This window comes from Microcaecilia unicolor, chromosome 2, assembly GCF_901765095.1.
Source record: "Microcaecilia unicolor chromosome 2, aMicUni1.1, whole genome shotgun sequence".
Classification (NCBI taxonomy): domain Eukaryota; kingdom Metazoa; phylum Chordata; class Amphibia; order Gymnophiona; family Siphonopidae; genus Microcaecilia; species Microcaecilia unicolor.
This window is the reverse complement of record NC_044032.1, coordinates 528,938,500-528,958,029: the sequence shown is the minus strand read 5'-3', so window position 1 is coordinate 528,958,029 and position 19,530 is coordinate 528,938,500. Positions and strand designations below refer to the sequence as shown.

At 44.1% G+C, this 19,530-nt stretch overlaps 1 protein-coding gene across 3 annotated transcripts in view; it reads right to left on the bottom strand.

Moving 5' to 3' along the window:
• LOC115461459 (protocadherin-7-like) overlaps positions 1-19,530 on the bottom strand; it is a 1,080,138-nt gene that overhangs the window by 105,829 nt on the left and 954,779 nt on the right. The window lies entirely within an intron of this gene.

Here is a 19,530-nt window from a genome sequence, read left to right as displayed (position 1 = left end):
CATAAAATTAACACACATGTAAAAAATATATGTGGTACAATGAAGTACCTCCTTTTGTGCAAGTTTACTGTAGGCATATTAAGAGGAGGAGTTTGGGCAAAGCATGAGTGGGGTAGCAATTAAACACGTATTTTATAAAATACACCCATTTACATATTACAAGCTACACAGCAACACAGTAAATAATGGCAGATAAAGACCCTCATGGTCTATCCAGTCTGCCCAACAAGATGGCCAGAGCTATGCCCGCCACTCTGTACAGGGCCCCAGCCACCCATGCTTAAACACTAGTTCAGAAGTCTCCACCATGCAAACCATATAGGTAGCCAAACATAATGTAGTCTTGGTTATATAACTATATATCATCCCGAAGTATTGCTGACAGTACTCAACTTACCAGTCAAGATGTCTTCCCCTCCTCCCTAAGCTGCACACCTTGTTCACAGCACTTGACAATAAGGTGATCTACAAGCTTCACCTGTCTTTTGCCATTTGCGGGTCACAGACTGTAGAAGTCTATCCAGCATCAGCCTTAGTTTCCCCATGCTGAATTTGGCAAATCTTGTTTCTGTCTTTTGCCATTTGCAGGACAATGGCATGCTAACATGTATGTGTGTATACAAGTTCTGTGAAAAGCTGTGAGATGTTATGGCAGCCATTTTTTGAAGGCAACCACAAGGGGCAGGAGATAGTGGGCTTTCCTCCTCCCCACATCACCCCCACTAGATCACCATGGATACAGGTAGGCCTATCTAGATTTTGGGGGACATTCTAAGGGAAGGGGAGTGCTCAAATGAACATTGTCATTTCTATCTTCACAGCACTCACTGGGCCATTACATCTTCTCTGGCCAAAAACCTCCATCCATATATTTTGGTTGTTTTTCTTTTAATGCTCAAAACATCCTGCTCACTCAATCAGTGAACAATAAACAGTGCAAATAAAAAAATCGTATATTAAGTTACTTAGCTTCTTATTAGTTCATCAACTACCAGGAGCTTGATCAACTAATAAGAAGCTATGTAGCTTCATATAAGATTTTTTATTTGTACTGTTTATTGTTCTCTGATTGAGTGAGCAGGATATTTTGAGCATTAAAAGAAAAACAACAAAAATATATGGAAGGAGGTTTTTCGCCAGTGATGATGTAATGGCCCAGTGAGTGCTGTGTAGACGGAAATGGCAATGTTTATTTGAGCACCTGGGTACGTTGAGGACTTTTCCTCCTTTTTTATATTTTTACATTGCAAGTGGACTCATTAGCAATATATCTTATAATCTACAGTGTTTTGTTTAAAGAAGTTTTTGAGATTCTGTAGAAGAGTTTTTTGAGTGGAGGTTAAATATACAAAGACTTAGGAGTAAATATTTAGATGGTGATGGTCAGCATTTTTGGGCTGCTGCCAGTATTATGCCCGAATAGTCAATGCCAGGCTATCCTCTTGATTCTACGTAGCAAGACTTAAATTGCGTGCACAAACTAGTCGTATTCTGGATTTGCACATGCAACTTAATGTAGTTAAAAAGCCAATCAGCGCCAATAATTGCCACTTAAAACAAGCAATTATTGACACTAATCGGCATTAATTAGAATTTATGCACAGAAGCGTATTCCATAATGTGATGTGCATAAATTCTAAGTTGCATAATTGAAAAGGGGCATGGCCATGGGTGTGGAATGGGTGGGTCATGGGTGTTTCTAAAATCTATGTGCATTGTTAGAGAATACACCCAGTCCACATACATAATTTAGGCACCAAGTTTTATTTGGTGTAACTGCCCGCGACTAATCTCTCTATATAAAACGCACCTCCAACGTTCTAATGAAGCCTCTGTTAGCCAACATTCTAAAGTGAAGGGGGTGAGATCGCATTGTGTCTGCCCCGCCCACGCGTCAAACGTGATGACGTCGAGGGCGGAGCAATGACACTCAACCAATCGCAACGCTCGGCAGCGAAGCGTCAGGGAAGGAGGCGGCGCTCTCGACGTCTAGCCTTCCCTTCGCTGTGTTCCGCCTTCTTCTGACGTCAAGGATGACGTCAAAAGAAGGCGGAACACAGCGAAGGAAAACCTAGACGTCGGGAGCACCGCCTCCTTCCCTGACGCTTCGCTGCCACGGAGGTAAATTTAAAAACAAGAAAAAAAAAAAAAAAAACAACCATGTTGGGGGGAGAGAAGAGGGTGGACACTAAACAACAACAATGGGAGCGGGAGGGCAGGGGAGAAACGACAGCATGGATGCGAAGGGGGGAGGGGGGGAGAAGAGGGCGGCCCAGGCTGGGACATGGAAGAGAGAGAAGCATGGATGCAAGGGGGGGTCATGAAAGGGAGACAGGGGACTTGCTGCAAAAGGATGAATGGAGGCAGCAGGGGACAGAGGGGCATGGATTGGGATGGCAGGGCTCAGGAAGAGAGGGCAATTGCTGGAAAGGGATGAATGGAGGGGGCAGGGGACAGAGGAGCATGGATGGGCATGGATTGGGAGGGCAGGACTCAGGGACAGAGGGAAATTGCTGGATAGGGATGAATACAGGGGACAGATGGGCATGGATGGAAATGGATTGCAGGGCAGGCCTCAGGGAGAGAGGGCAATTGCTGGATAGGGAAAAATGGAGGGGCCAGGTGACAGATGAGCATGGATGGGCATGGATTCGAAGGGCAAGACTCAGGGAGACGGGAATTGCTGAATAGGGATGAATGGAGGGGACAGATGGCCATGGATGGATATGGATTGCAGGACAGGCCTCAGGCAGAGAGGGGAAATGCTGGATACGGAAAAATGGAGGGGCCAGGTGACAGATGAGCATGGATGGGCATGGATTGGAAGGGCAGGACTCAGGGAGAGGGGAATTGCTGGATAGGGATGAATGGAGGGCACAGATGGCCATGGATGCATATGGATTGCAGGGCAGGCCTCAGGCAGAGAGGGGAATTGCTGGATAGGGATGAATGGAGGGGCCAGGTGACAGAGGAGCATGGATTGGAAGGGCAGGACTCAGGGAGAGGGGAATTGCTGGATAGGGATGAATGGAGGGCACAGATGGCCATGGATGCATATGGATTGCAGGGCAGGCCTCAGGCAGAGAGGGGAATTGCTGGATAGGGATGAATGGAGGGGCCAGGTGACAGAGGAGCATGGATTGGAAGGGCAGGACTCAGGGAGAGGGGAATTGCTGGATAGGGATGAATGGAGGGGACAGATGGCCATGGATGGATATGGATTGCAGGGCAGGCCTCAGGCAGAGAGGGGAAATGCTGGATAGGGAAAAATGGAGGGGCCAGGTGACAAAGGAGCATGGATGGGCATGGATTGGAAGGGCAAGACTCAGGGAGAGGGGAATTGCTGAATAGGGATGAATGGAGGGAACAGATGGCCATGGATGCATATGGATTGCAGGGCAGGCCTCAGGGAGACAGCGAAATTGCTGGATAGGGATGAATGGAGGGGGCAGGTGACAGAGGAGCATGGATTGGACTCACACTTTCACTCTGACTCTCAAACACTCACTCTCACATACACTCTCCCAAACATACACACTCCGAGGAAAACCTTGCTAGCGCCCGTTTCATTTGTGTCAGAAACGGGCCTTTTTTACTAGTATTCTATAAACCGTGCAGAAATTTAGGCTTATTCTATAAAGTACACCTAAATGTAGGCGTACTTTATAGAATATGCATAGGCATATTTCGTTTTGACACCAATTATTTTAGGCATGTTACATAGAATCAAATCTTATATGTTCAGCACTGGCATTGAATATCCAGGTTTGTGCAGCCGGCTATCCCTTATCTGGTTAAGTGTGAAATTCAGTAGACATAGGAGAGGGAAATCAAACTATACTCACACAGCAGCAGAAAATAAAAACACAAGGAGCCTTCAAGATTGGGGGTGTCAACTCAAATTTATTGGAAAGACCCGACAAGGCCCGTGTTTCGGCAAAACTGCCTACGTCAAGGGTTTTGAAACAGTGCACAATGTTCAAAAAATGCATGAAATAGTAATGATACACTGCTCAATCTGAAGACGCCAAAAGTTGCCACAAAAAAACAGCTGAATTCTTAATATCAAACAAAACAGCATTAGTGCACAGTCAAGAACTCGTGAATAGTGTCTTCACAAGTTTTACATTTTACTGACGTTTGCTTGGTTTGCTGGATTGAAAAAGAAATCAGTTTTTCATATCTTTCATCATAACTCAGCTGCCTAAAGACATTGATGCCTTTTGTGTTCTTTGATTAATCTGTTTGTTTTGTCTTTCTAACCAGAACTACAGTGCTGTATTTGAGCCCTTAAATGATTTTGCATTGATTTCTTTGTTATAATTTTAAAATGCTCAGCTGCAAGCATGACTGAAGCAGCACAAATCATTAGGTGAACATTCCTTTATTTCATCTGGAACAGCACTAATTGACAAAGAGCATCTCTCATGTTAACCTGTTCCCAGCAAATGTAAACACCAGTAAAAGGAAAGAACAAAAGAGAAGTTAGGAAGACTAAGTTTCAGAGGAGATCTGGGGGTCCTTACAAAGGTGCACTGAAAAATGGCTTGCGGTAGTGTAGGCGCAGGTTTGGGGTGTGCGCCGATCCATTTCTTAGCGAGCCTGTAAAACAGGCCTTTTTTTGCCAAAAATGAACATGCAGCAAAATGGAAATTGCCCAGTGTCCATTTTGTGTCTGAGACCTTACTGCCAGCCATTGACCTAGTGGTAAAGGACTCATGCGGTAACCAGGTGGTAATGAACTACGCGTACCAAATGCCACTTGGAGCGCGTCCATTAAGCATGCCCAAAAATAAAAAATATTTTTCAGACGCACATATCGGACACACACACCAAAAATGAAATTACCGCAAGATTCACGCGGTAGTCGGGCGGTAACTCCATTTTGGCATATGTTGGGTGCACATAGATGCATATGCGGCTTAGTAAAAGGGCCACCTAGTGTTTTACCGGAGGGAAAGGAAGAGCTTGCAGGGGCTTATCAGGAACAGTCACAGAGCTGAGCTGAGACTGGTGCAGAAAGATCAGTAACTCCACCCACCTGATAGATGAAAGTAACTCTTGAATAGCTTAAAAGGTTGCAGTATTGTGGCTTCCATCCAGAGACACATAGAGGGGCATAATCGAACGAAAACGTCTATCTCCATGGGCGTTTATCTCCGAGAACAGGTCCGTGAAGGGGTGGACCGAACCGTATTTTCGCAAAAAATAGACGTCCATGTTTTATTCGACAATTTGTGAGCTGGGCGTTTTTGTTATTCAGCGATAATGGAAAATGAAAGCGCCCAGCTCAAAAACGAATAAATCTAAGGCATTTGTTCGTGGGAGGGGCCAGGATTCATAGTGGTCCCCCTCACATGCCAGGACACCAACCGGGCACCCTAGGGGGCACTTTTACAAAAACAAAAAAAAGAAGGTAAAAGAGCTCCCAGGTGCATAGCACCCTTCCCTTGTGTGTTGAGCCCCCCAAATCCCCCTCAAAACCCACTGCCCATAAGTCTACACCATTACTATAGCCCTAAGGGGTGAAGGAGGGCACCTACATGTGGGTACAGTGGGTTTGGGGGGTTGGACGACTAATAAGCATTAAGCAGCACAATTGTAACAGGTAGGGGGGGATGGGCCTGGGTCCACCTGCCTGAAGTCCACTGCACCCCCTAACAACTGCTCCAGGGACCTGCATACTGCTGCCAGGGAGGTGGGCATGACATTTGATGGTGAAAATAAAAAGTTGTGAAACATCATTTTTTTGTGGTGGGAGGGAGTTAGTGACCACTGGGGGAGTCAGGGGAGGTCATCCCCGATTCCCTCTGGGGGTAATCTGGTCATTTAGGGCACTTTTTGGGGCCTTATTCGTGAAAAAACAGGGTCCAGGAAAAGTGCCCTAAATTCTAGCTACAAACGCATACTTTTTTTCCATTATCGGCGAAAGGTACCCATCTCTGTTCGGGTGATAACCATGCCCCAGTCCCACCTTCACCACGCCTCCGACACGCCCCCATCAATTTTGTACGCTTCCACGATGGAGTGCAGTTGAAAACGTCCAAGTTCGGCTTTCGATTATACCGCGTTATTCATTTTTGTGAGATAAACGTCCATCTCCCGATTTAGGTCGGAACTTGGGCGTTTTTCTCGTTCGATTATAAGCAGGATACTGTCCCTGCCTCTGCATTTTCTCTTTTCCGGAATTGGTGATCACCATTACGGAACAATGTAAGCCACATTGAGCCTGCAAATAGGTGGGAAAATGTGGGATATAAATGCTACAAATAAATAAATAAATAAATAAATAAATAAATTTGAACTGATTCTTCAGCGCAGGAATTACAGTATATATTGGCAACTTATGCTTTTACCAGTGAATATATTTGGAAACCAGTGTGAACCCTGACAGTCATCTGAAATTTGGCCAGGTTGGGTCTAGTTTCCATTAAAGTTAAATCTGAGTGAACTTTTGCTGTCTCATCCTTCCTTGGATCTCCGTTATGTGCTGGAAGAAATCATGTGCAGAGCCCCATAGATAACAACGTGTATAGCTGAAAAACAAGAAGGCTACAAACAATATAGAACAGAAAGAACAGAACCTTCAAAAATCTTAAAAAAAAAAAAAAATAATAATAATTGTAAAAATGCCTAACACAGCTGTATGTTTGGCCCACAGGCTGCATCGGTGGTGAAAACACACCCAAAAAAATGTATATTCTGGTTTCTCACTTTATACAATGTTCCCTTGTTACTTCATTATCTGCATGTACAGAACCTTAAAACCATTGCATGTCAGATTAAATTTCTTTTTCAGCAAACTCTAGATACTACACTCCCATGGTATATCAATCAATGAGTCACTGTTTTGTAAAACAAGTCTGCTGATGCAGCCCTGATGCACCTTATGGGTGAAACACAGCCATCTTGGGTATTAAATAAACTTGTTTTTTAAGATTTCTGAGGGTTCTTCTCTTTCTATAGCAATATATATGCCCTTCCCCAAACTGTATCTACCATTCACGATTTGGTTGAAACCAGACAGAACCTGAAATATCATTAAGCTCTGGTGATAGAACCCCTCCTGGACTGCTTAAGTTGGATCTTATGTCTGAATTTGGGGTCTGAGTCAGTGAATGCTAAAACCCCTAGAATTAAAATTCTGGGGACAGGAAGAAGGTAGATGAATCATCAGCTCCAGCATTAAGCATGTTCCCTCTCTGCTCTGTCCACTTGCAGGGATGATTCAGATGTGTTGTCAAGTATGAAAGGTTTGCCCTTGATTCAGGATTCTGGGACTGCTGTTCAGTCTTCAGTATCCATATGGGTCCCTCTGCCTTCAGTGATTTGGGTGTATGAGGAAGGACTGGGTCAGGACCAGGGAGTCTATATGGGCCTCTATACAAGAAGTTTCCCTGGGTAATATTTGGCCAGTAGTTTCCAGAACTGAAAGATTGTTATGTGGTTCTGTTTTACATCTATGTAAATGCTCTCAAGATACTGTATCTAAGCTTTCAGACCAGGAGACCAGATTGGTACAGGTGGAGAATCGACTGAGAAAAGGAAACCAGCAGATTAGTACTCGCCAAGCTACTGATGTGACTTATATTAATGACTCCCCATAGTAAACTGATCAGAGAAGTGGTACAAAAATGTGTTAAATAAATGAGTACAATTAGGGAACTCCATAAGAACCAGGGATTTGAGATTGTTAAATTTTCCTGTTGTATAATTGATCTCACCTTTTGAACTATTTAAATAGTATAAGAAGGAAGTCTTGAAACTCTTGCAGATTGATTCTATTTTGATTTATAAGATTTCTTGTCTGCCAGAAGTGGTCTAAGATGAAGCCTCTGAAGTCCAGAAGACAGACGGGGGTTTGTCCTTGGATAGTCTGTAATGAAATATTTTTTTTGATACGTCTCAGGAAGCAGCAACATCCCATACTATCGTTTTGGTATGTCTGGTCTCTGAGTATGAAAAGAATTTATTGTTCAAAATATACTATTTAATTAAAGAGTTATTGTTTTGGGGCCAGAAAAGCAGAATGTATCCGGATGTGGAATGGATGACACAGTGCCAGAAGAAGGTGTTTTTGTAACTTCACTACCAGGTCCTTGCAATAGTTTGCCATCTGGGAAGCAAGTATGTCTTCTTGGGAAAACTATTTGAGAGATAAAAAGCCCACTTAGGACTAGATTCTATACATGGCGCAGAAAAAAACATGCTTAGTGCTATTCTATACACCGTGCCTAATATTAGGTGTGTTTTGTAGAATACACATAGTGCCCAGACCCACAACTAAATTTAGGCACAACCATTTATGCTAACTAAAATCCTATATAATAATTCTCACCACCAACGTTCTAATGTGGGACTGCCTGTGTCCGTGGCTCCTGGAGTTGCTGAGCTAGGCTCCGTAGCCAGGATGACATCACTAACAGCTGATTGTTTCCCTACTCCTCCCCCTGCCTGGGAATCAGCTGTCAGTGCACCACTCCCTGCCACTTCGGAGCAAGTGGCAGGGAGCGGCGCATCAAAAAACTACAAGTGTGGCACCACAGAACCCCCCCCCCCTCGGCGCATCACACAACCCCCCTGGCACATCAAACAACCCTCCCCCCCAAGCACATCAAACACCCCCTCCCCCACCCGAAACACATCAACACCCCCCCGTCGCATCAAACCCCATCGCCACCCGCAGATGCCAGTAGTAACGCTGTCCAGCCACTGCTGCTTCTCCTGTTGAGCAGCAGCGGCCGCTACAAAAAGAAAAGAAGTGATAAATGCTTTAAAACCCAGCCCAAATCATTCACAAATGCCCGAGTCTTACAACACAGTCTCTGCAGCCGCTCCTCCTCTCGCCTGTCACGTCACTGCGCTCCTCCAGTGTCTTACTCTAGGGGCAGTGACTTGGAGGTGAGAGGAGGAGCGGCTGCAGAGACTGTGTTGTAAGACTCGGGCATTTGCGAATGATTTGGGCTGGGTTTTAAAGCATTTATCGCTTCTTTTCTTTTTGTAGCAGCCGCTGCTGCTCAACAGGGGAAGCAGCAGCGGCCAGACAGTGTTACCACTGGCAGCTGCGGGTGGCGAGGGGGTTTGATGTGCCAGGGGGGGAGGGGAGGGTCGCTGGACATGGGTAGCTGCAGGGGGAGAGGAGGGTCACTGGACATGGATGGCTGGAGGCGGGGCAGGGGAGAGGGAGGTGGGGAGGGGGTCCTGAAACCAGAGAGGTGTGGGTAGGGGCTCACACTCACTTACTCACTCACTCACTCACTGTCTCTCACATACACTCTCTCTGACATACTCCCTGTCTATCACACTCTATCTCTCTGTCACACACACACACACACACACACACACACAGTTTCACACACACATAGACGCTCTGTCTCTCACACAAACACACACACACACGCTGTCTCTGTCTCTCTCTCATTCTTTCTATGACACATACACTCCATCTCTCACACACATTCTCTCTCTCAAACATGCACACTGCGAGGAAAACCTTGCTAGCGCCCATTTCATTTGTGTCAGAAACAGGCCTTTTTTACTAGTCTGATATAAATGCCCATGCCTGACTTAGGCACAGATCAGGTGTATTCTATAACAGTACATGTAACTTCTAGAAACACTCACAACCCACCCATGGCCCTCCCATGGCCAAGCCCCCTTTTGAGATCCACATATTAGAATTTACATGCATCGCTTCACAGACTATGCATAGAAAGTTGTGCTTGTAAATTTTAATCAGTGACGCTAATTGTTTGTTACTGGCCAATTATTGGCAATGATTAAACAATTAAGTTGCACGTCACAATTTGGCCACACTGTCAAATTTGCGCTTGCAACTTTAATTGCCATATATAGAATCTGGAGGTTAAAGTATAAGTGTCCGGCATGAAGGGGTGGGAGAAGCAGATTTGTAAAGGGTTATGTATAATAATAGATTGCATACATAATAATACTGTGATTGTTTTATTAGCATTGCTTTATCATCAGGAATGCCCTCTGTAATGGGGATTTCTGGTTAGTTATTCCTGGATAGATTTTCTTATTTTTGTTTTATTGCTGAATTCCTCGTGTTTTCTGTTGTTTTTGCTTAGGTGCACTATAATGAAAGTGTATTATCTGTCAAAGTAGACAAATTGTAATAGTTAGCTGACCCTGGGGAAAACTATGGGATTGACATTCAGCCGGCGGCACTTAGCCACTGGTGTTATGCCCGTAAATTCAACGGCGGGCTATGTCCAGGCTTGGTTTGCGGAGCTGGCTTATGCATTGCCGGTTAAGCGCAATACTCAGCACTTAGGGGCACTTTTACAAAGGAATAGCAGGCTCTACGCACGTGCAGCATTCGCCAAAAATAGGCTACCACCAGACTAGTGCACCCCCTGGTGGTAATTTCAGATTTGGCATGTGCTCATAACGCCAGGGCAAATTATTATTATTTTTTTTTGTTACATTTGTACCCCGCGCTTTCCCACTCATGGCAGGCGCAATGCGGCTTACATGGGGCAATGGAGGGTTAAGTGACTTGCCCAGAGTCACAAGGAGCTGCCTGTGCCTGAAGTGGGAATCCAACTCAGTTCCTCAATTCCCCAGGACCATTTTCTACCGCGCGCCGCATTATCGGCATTAATTGGCACTTGGTGCACGTTGACCAGTCACCACATGTGTAGCATGTGAGCCCTTACCGCTAGATCAATGGGTGGTGTTAAGGGCTGAGGCCATAAATAAGTGTGCGCTGATTTCAGTTTTATCACAAACCCTTTTCCCAGCCCATTACAAAAACCCACTTTTTCCCAGAAGCGGTAAAAACTGGCCTGGTGTGTGCCAAAAACACGTGCCCACACTACCGCAGGCCACTTTTTTGCCATGCCTTAGTAAAAGGACCCCTTAACAAGCTATGGGATGCTGCATAAAGTTAGGACTCACTCTATGGCAGTGGTTCCCAAACCTGGTCCTGAAGGCACCCCAGCCAGTCAGGTTTTCAGTATATCCACAATGAATATTCATGAGATGTTTAAATGCAGTGGAGGCACTGCACACAAATTTATCTCATGACTATTCATCATGGGTATCCTGAAAACCTGACTGGCTGGGGTGCCTTCAGGAACAGGTTTGGGAACCATTGCTCTATGGTCTATTTATGCAGTTCTCTTGACCAGTTAAGTGCTGACTCCACCCCCGGAACGCCCCCAAAATAGCTACTTTTGAATTCAGAACAGACCAGACATTTTCAATGTCTGCAACCAGTCAAGTGCCACTGAAAATGACCTGTTGGCCACGAACAAGTGATTTAACTGGCCAGGAGCCATTTCTGGCTGCTTAAATCTCTATCTCAGTTGATAACACCCTCATCCTCCCCGTCTCATCTGCCCGCAACCTTGGAGTCATCTTTGACTCCTCCCTCTCCTTCTCTGCACATATCCAGCAGATAGCCAAGACCTGTCGCTTCTTTCTCTATAACATCAGCAAAATTCGCTCTTTCCTATCTGAGCACACCACCAGAACTCTCATCCACTCTCTCATTACCTCTCGCCTTGACTACTGCAACCTACTCCTCACTGGCCTCCCACTTAGCCATCTATCCCCCTTCAATCCGTTCAGAACTCTGCTGCCCGTCTTATCTTCCGTCTGGACCGATATGCTCATATCACCCCTCTCCTCAAGTCACTTCACTGGCTTCTGATCAGGTACCGCATACAGTTCAAGCTTCTCCTACAAATGCACTCGATCTGCAGCCCCTCGTTACCTCTCTACCCTCATCTCCCCTTACGTTCCTACCCGAAACCTCCGCTCACAGGACAAATCCCTCCTCTCAGTACCCTTCTCCTCCACCGCCAACTCCAGCCTCCGCCCTTTCTGCCTCGCCTCACCCTATGCTTGGAATAAACTCCCCGAGTCCATACGCCAAGCCCCCTCCCTGCCCATTTTCAAATCCTTGCTCAAGGCACACCTCTTCAATGTCACATTCGGCACCTAACCATTATACCTCTATTCAGGAAATCTAGACTGCCCCAACTTGACATTTCATCCTTTAGATTGTAAGCTCCTTCGAGCAGGGACTGTCCTTCTTTGTTAAACTGTACAGCGCTGCGTAACCCTAGTAGCGCTTTAGAAATGTTAAGTAGTAGTAGTAGTGGTAGTAAATCGCTTTGAATATCGACCCAAACATCTTTCATCATTGAGACTTGTGTCCTGTTTCTGTGTTAGGCAACAGTAATTCTTTCCTCCCTACAGTCATTCATGCTATTAAGGCAGTCAGAATATTGATGTTTGGAATGGCTGCAGGTTCTAATTAAAAAGAAAATAACCAGCCTGTTCATCTGCTTTTTATCTCTTGGATGAAACAGAGGTCTGATAACACATATTTCTATCACTTTTTCTTATCCTTTTATGCAGAAAAGTGCTAATTTGAGATGTATTCTAGTTATCATTTGTCCTCAAACCCATATTCTACCATTCTCACAATCATTTTTACATAAGTATTGCCACACTGGTACAGACCAAAGGTCCATCAAGCCCAGCATCCTGTTTCCAACAGTGGCCAATCCAGGTCACAAATACCTGGCAAGATCCCAAAAAAGATCCCATTTTTCCATTCAAAAAAGCATTATTTCATTTTGGGAAACTAGCATGACATTTTTGAAAAGCATCCCTTAAAAACAGATTTATTAGTTTTCAAAACTGATCTGATAAATCAGTGGTTCTCGAACCTCTCTTGGTCAGATTTTCAGGATATCCATAATGAGTAATCATAAAATAGACTGGATGCAGTTATATCTCATGAATATTCACTGTGTTGACCAGCTTGTGCTGCTTGAGAGCCAGCATGCTAAACAATCTGTTATATTGTGACAATGATTTCACATGATATCCTTTGTGACAGTACAGAAGTGGAACTAATTCTTTCTTTCTTCAACATGAAAAAATATAGGAAAACAACACGACATAGGTAAATACAATGTAAACCACACACATGACAATTTTCTGAGGGCTTAGAAACCTAAATTTTGGATTTGGGTGCTCTGAAAATTGACTAGATCTGAATTTCTAGATTAGGGTCTTAATTTCAATAGATTCCTACATTTAGGTGCTTAAGAAGTAGCCCCTCTCCCCACCACCCCCACTATTGAGCCCATGGTGGTCAGCAAATTTAAAAGCACTGACCACCGCAGGCTGAATCTGATCTCGATATTCAATGCCACGCCTAATGTGGGCACCGGTATTGAATATCCGATGGAAATTATCCTGGTGCTGACCAATATCCAGACCAGTGCCTTTTTGCTATCCTAATTTATCTGGTTAGAGAGGGGCAACCTTCGGGGGCTGGTCAGGAGATGTGTTGAGTTGTGTCCAATGGAAAAGGTATCATCTTATTTTCTTTTCCATGTTTTATTTAGTTAAATTTAGAAACTGAAGATTACAGGTTCTCATGATATTTTCCAGTTGTTCCAACTTAAACTGGATAGCCTCTGAACATTTATCCAACTTTGTTTGCCTTCAAATAGATCTTCAACACCTTCCTCGAAACCCTCCATTTTCCCATGACAATCTTCATATGATGTTTCAACTTTAACAGTTCTTGATGTTACACTCTCCACCACATACTCCATTTTATCCAAACTGTTACGGTTTTACTCGGTGAAGTTATTCCCTCCATTTAGAAGTAAGGGTAATCTTAGTTGGCTCTTCACCACCTTAGAAGATCTAAGTTCCCTTGCTGTGTCTTCTGCAACAGACATAAGTTCACCTACTGCTTCCAGCGGGAGCAGATCCTCTGGCTCCTTCCCCCCTCCCATGTCCTCCTGGGTGGGGGAAGGCAGATCCAGGCATTGTCAGGGGTCCAACTGCTTCAAGGAAACTGCCAACATCTGCAGACGCTGCCACACCTTACGCTCTAATCACCTCCAGTGGTGTCGGCAAACTGCTTGCCAGGGGTTGAGGTGGAGCTCAAGCAGGTGGGCTGAGTGTTACGTCTTCAAGCGGTCCCTGTGCCAGCAAAGTAGCAAGGATGCCTCCAATCTCTGAATGAGGAATCGCAGCATAATGCAGGATTGAAGTCTGCACCGGGTCAAGGGTACAAGGTAAATTTTCCCTTCCTCTTAGTCATCTTAGGAAATAGTTGGAGAAAATCAGGAGTAGCCTGCATCACTTTACATCATGTCGGCCATCTTACGTTCATTTTTTTTTTTTAAGTCATCAGTAACGCCAGCGGTAGTTGTGCTGTATAATAAGATCACTTGACTTGCGCAGGACAGGTTTTTGGTGCATCTTTGTGACAAGTCATTGACTGTCTTTATAGAGTGAATTCCCAGTACCGATATCGGACCAGTAAGTTTCTATTTACAGTCTTTTCTTTTCTTTTTTTTACACATACATTTTTGTTTTTTTACACATACATTGTTCAGGGTGTGCAATGAATATTTATTTAGATCCTATTTATTATCCTATTTATTAGAGTGTAGGAGTGGCCTAGTGGTTAGGGTAGTGGACTTTGGTCCTGGGGAACTGAGGAACTGAGTTTGATTCCCACTTCAGGCACAGGCAGCTCCTTATGACTCTGGGCAAGTCACTTAACCTTCCATTGCCCCAGGTACATATAAGTACCTGTATACAATATGTAAGCCGCATTGAGCCTGCCATGAGTGGGAAAGCGCGGGGTACAAATGTAACAAAAATAAAAATCACCCTTAACTGGATTAGGTCTTGGATCCAGCCCAACTCTACCTTGGACTGCCCTGGGACTAACTAGATAGTGCTACACTGGTCTATGTTGATAGCAGCACTAACTGGTTAAGAACATAAGCATTGTCATACTGGGACAGCCTGGAGGTCCATTAAGCCCAGTATCTTGTTTTCAACAGTGGTAAATCCAGGTTACAAGTACCTGGCAAGATCCCAAAAAAGTAAAACAGATTTTATGCTGCTTATCCTAGAAAGAAGCAGCAGATTTTCCCAAGTCCATCTTAATAATGTCTAATGGACTTTTCTTTTAGTAAATTAACTAAACCATTTTTAAACCCTGCTAAGCTAACTGCTTTTAGCACATTCTCTGGCAATGATTTTCAGAGTTAATTACACATTGAGTAAAGAAGGAGTACCGTAGTGGCTAGTGCAGTGGACTCTGATCCTGGGGAACTAGATTCAATTCGCACTGCAGTTCCTTGTGCCTCTGGGCAAGTCACTTAACTCTCCATTGCCCCAGGTACACATAAGTACCTATATATACTATGTAAACTGCTTTAAATGTAGTTGCAAGAACCACAGAAAGGAAGTATATCAAGTCCCATTTCCCTCCAGTTTTGTTTTAAATGTATTACTTTGTAGCTTCATTACGTGCCCTGTAGTCCTAGTATTTTTTGGAAACAGTAAGCAAGCAAATCATGTCTACCAGTTCCACTGCACTCAGCATTTTATAGACCTCTATCATTAATGCTGCTCAATATCAGCGGCAGAGCTGGCCAGTGGGATTTAACCAGGTAGGAGCTTTCTAAATAGTTCAATCCCACTAAGTATCTACAGGGCCGCCAAGGGGGGGCAGGGGGGGGCAAAATTCCCCAGGGTCCGGCATCCAAGAGGGGCCTGCCTTGCGCTAGCATTACTCTCCTGTTCCTGTGTGCAGCAGCACTGCAGAGCAGAGTACTTTCTTCCTGCCACATCCAAACAGCCTTTTTGGACGCCGCAGGAAAGAAGGAAGGACTCTGCTCTGTGGCTCTGCCGCACACAGGAACAGGAGAGCAGTACTAGTGCCAGACCCTGGGAAAGTTTGTTGTGCACAGGAGCAGGCGGCGGGGCGGTGGCAAGGCGGCAGCAGGGTGGGTGGGCCCGCAGGGTGGGTGGGCCCGCCCAAAGAGGGGGGCAGGCCCAGAAGGGGTGTTTGCCCCGGACCCGGCTTTGTTTCTCGGCGGCTCTGAGTATCTACCTCTAGGTGAATATGGAGGCAGATTTGGGGGTGGAGGAATGAAGTTGGAAGTTTAGCACTGATTTTCAGCATCAAGGACCCAACCTAGGGACCCCTTTACTAAAGTGTGGTAAAGTTTTGTACTTACACTGCTGTGTGCAGTAAGTGCAAAGCTTGTGCACTCTCTGTTTGGGTGTTCCCAATATATTTCTATACAATTAGGGCCAAATTCTATAAGTGGCAGCTTAAAAATCGGCGCCAAACAGCCATGGGCTTAGCACAATTCTATAAACTAGGCCTAAAGTTAGGCGTAGTTTAAAAAATATGCCCACGGCCACACCCCATTTTAGCAGCACATATTAGAATTTACACGCACCCAGAACGTTGTGCAAGTAAATTCTAATTAAAGCCAATTAGTGCCGCTAATTGGTTAAGTAGCAATACTTGGTGCTGATTGGCTTGTTAATTAAGTTGTGCTTGCAATTTGGCCATGCTGCCAAATTAGTGCACACATCTTAAGGTGCCCTTTACAGAATTTGGGTGTTATTGCACAGAAAAATATTTTGTTATGCAGTAAGTGCATCCATACCATCTGTATTAATGACAATGCACAGTAATGTATGCTAACAGTAATGCGCAGTCCACCCTCATTCCCTATCTATAACCCACTCATTTCCTGCCCTATAAGAAGCTATGGAGTTAGAGTGTGAATTAGTGCACTTGCTTTCATATCAGCACAGTAACAACCACACACTAATTCAAAAATTGAGTGCTCAGCATGCTTTAGTTAAAAGGCTCCTTCAAATCCTAAATTTAGGAGAATTTACAGGCGTTCTAAACACAAGTTTCCAAGTTTTAGGTAACTAAATTTTGGTGCAATTTTAGTAGAAAAGTTTAGAAGCTAGTTTTCAGTAAAAAAAAAAAAAAAAAAAAAAAAAATATATATATATATATATATATATACTTGCCCACATTAAATGTTACTGTTACTCTATTTTCCACTCTGTATATATTCCCGGACTTAGTACTCTGCTCACTGCAAGTCTATATCTCATTTGCCAGTTCTGGAATATGAGGACTCATATAAGATAGCTCTTCTTATCCTCATATGTGCTCTATGCTCTTACGTAAATGACATCCTCTACCCAGTTCACATTCAGCACCCATTTCTATCCACAAGGATCTGTAATAATCTAAATAGCTACCACTAGCACTGTGGCTGTTGCCCAAGCATCCAGCCTCTTAGGTTCCCCCCCCCCCCCAGTAGCCCAAGCATCCAGCCTCTTAGGTTCCCCCCTCCCCAGTAGCCTCCCAGAACCAACAATGTGAACACCTGTGTTTCCATTAAGCCTTCCTGTGATTACTCTATTTGCAGCTTGCCAGATAGATTCGACTAGCAACTAGCAGCTGGGTCTATCACTTCAGGCTGCCAGCTGAGTGGTTGTCTGCATTTTTGCTAATATTGCTGATGTTTATTTTGCTATTCAATCTGGGATCCCCTAAACTAGTTGTTCACTCATTTGAATCAGTCACTTTTAACACATGTTGCTAGGTTCTACTATCCCTTCACTTTTTTTGTTTTGCATTTGAGGATCCTTTGTGCTTTTATAAGAACTTCCCTTCCAATGGAAAAGGCTTAATTCCTGTGCACCATTAATGCTAAGGAAATATTTAAATATTTGTCTCCCCCGCTCCCCCATTCTCTAGGGTATATATATTCAGGGCCTGATATTTAATTTAACCAGGAAGGAGAGGTTGCTGATCATGTGATCCCCAGGTTTTCAGCAGCATATAACCAGACAGTGCTGCTGAAAATCTGAGAATACAGCCGTGGCATTATCTGATTAGTGTCGGGGACACAGTCTGGGCGGAGCCATGGTTTACCTGGTTAGTGGCAATTTTCAGTTCATTAACTGGATACCTGGATAATTATCTAGGTAATTATCCAGGTACCCAGATAACTTGCAAAGGCACACAAAATCCAGTTATTCACTGCCGTTGTATGAATTAGACCAGCACTGAATATCTGAGTCAAATTCTGCTCACAATGATCAGCACCTTAGAAATCACTGATTACTGTAGGCAAAATATTGGGCCCCTAAGTTCCTTAAGTCTTATTTCATAGAGCCGTAGGTGCAGACCATTGATTGTTTTGATAGTCCTTTTCTGGACTGCCTCCAATCTTCCCGTATCATTCTGAAAATATGGCCTCAAGAACTGCTCTTTCCAGAGACCTGTATTTCCATACCAACGGATAGTGGAAAGAAATTGTACCCAAGGGTTTGAGAATATTTCTCCTTCTGTCAGTATGTCTGGGGGCAAACTAATCTTTTGAAAATGTAATGGAGCAGGATAAAATCTGGTGAGTGTGTTGGGGTGGGGGGGGGGGGGGAAAGAAAGAGAATACACACAAACCCCCTATATTCAGCCAGCATCACATAGCATAGTGACTGTCCGATGCCGGCGGTCAGACCAGATATTCAATGTCAGGTCATATTTGGTGACCGGCATTGAATATCTCGTTTCATTTTTGACTGTGGCGACTTAACCGGTTAAGCCGATATTTAGCACTAACTAATTAAATGCTTCAGGCCAGATACTATATAAGGTGCCTAAAAAATCAAGATGATAAACATTTTTTCCTAAATGTATTCTATAGCGCGGAATATAGAATATGCTTAGTTGATTTCCCAGTGCCTAAAACTACACCAACAAAAATGTGGCATAAATCCCTACACATAGATTTACATGCACTGGGCCATATTACTACTACTACTTATCATTTCTATATCGCTACTAGACGTACACAGCGCTGTACACTTGAACATGAAGAGACAGTCCCTGCTCTACAGAGCTTATAATTTAATTTGGACAGACAAACAGGACAAATAAGTGATAAGGGAATTACTAAGGTGGGGATGATAAAATAAGGGTCCTGAACTATGCGCATAAATTTTGAATCACCCATGAAATACCCATTCCCCATCCATTTCCACTCCGCTTTTGAACTGCGTGCATTAGATTTTAGGCGCAGTTCATTACAGAATACACTTACTGAGCTGTGTACGTAAATTCTAAGTATTACCAATTAGTGCCCATTATTGCTTGTTAAGTGCTGTTATCAATGCTGATTAGCATGATAAGCCAATTAAGTTACATGCGCTATTACAGAATATGCCCGGATTTCGGCACGGATCTCTATATAGAATCCAGGGGTTAGCGGTTAAAGGTAGACCTGCTATTTATGTGGCCTTTTTAAACTGCTAAACATAGCCAGTTTGGTGCTGAATATCCGCACCTAACTAGCTATGTCATACAACACGGCTGAATAGTGGTTAGTTGCTAACCATGGATATTCAGTATACCAGTTATCTTCTGCAGAATATCTGCAGTTAGGCGCTAAAATGCTATTTAACCCATTCCTGGCCGGTTAAATAGTTTTGAATATCTGCCAGATTGAGTATGAAAATAAGCCAGATTGGATCGAAGTGGGGGGGGGGGGGGGGGGGGGAGGCTCAAGAGAACTAAAGTATCACAAAAATATGGCTTAATTAATTTCTTGTGGGGGAAGCAGTTCCAGCATCTACAGCACAGAAAGACTGATATACTATATAGAGCAGTTAGGGAATTGCTCC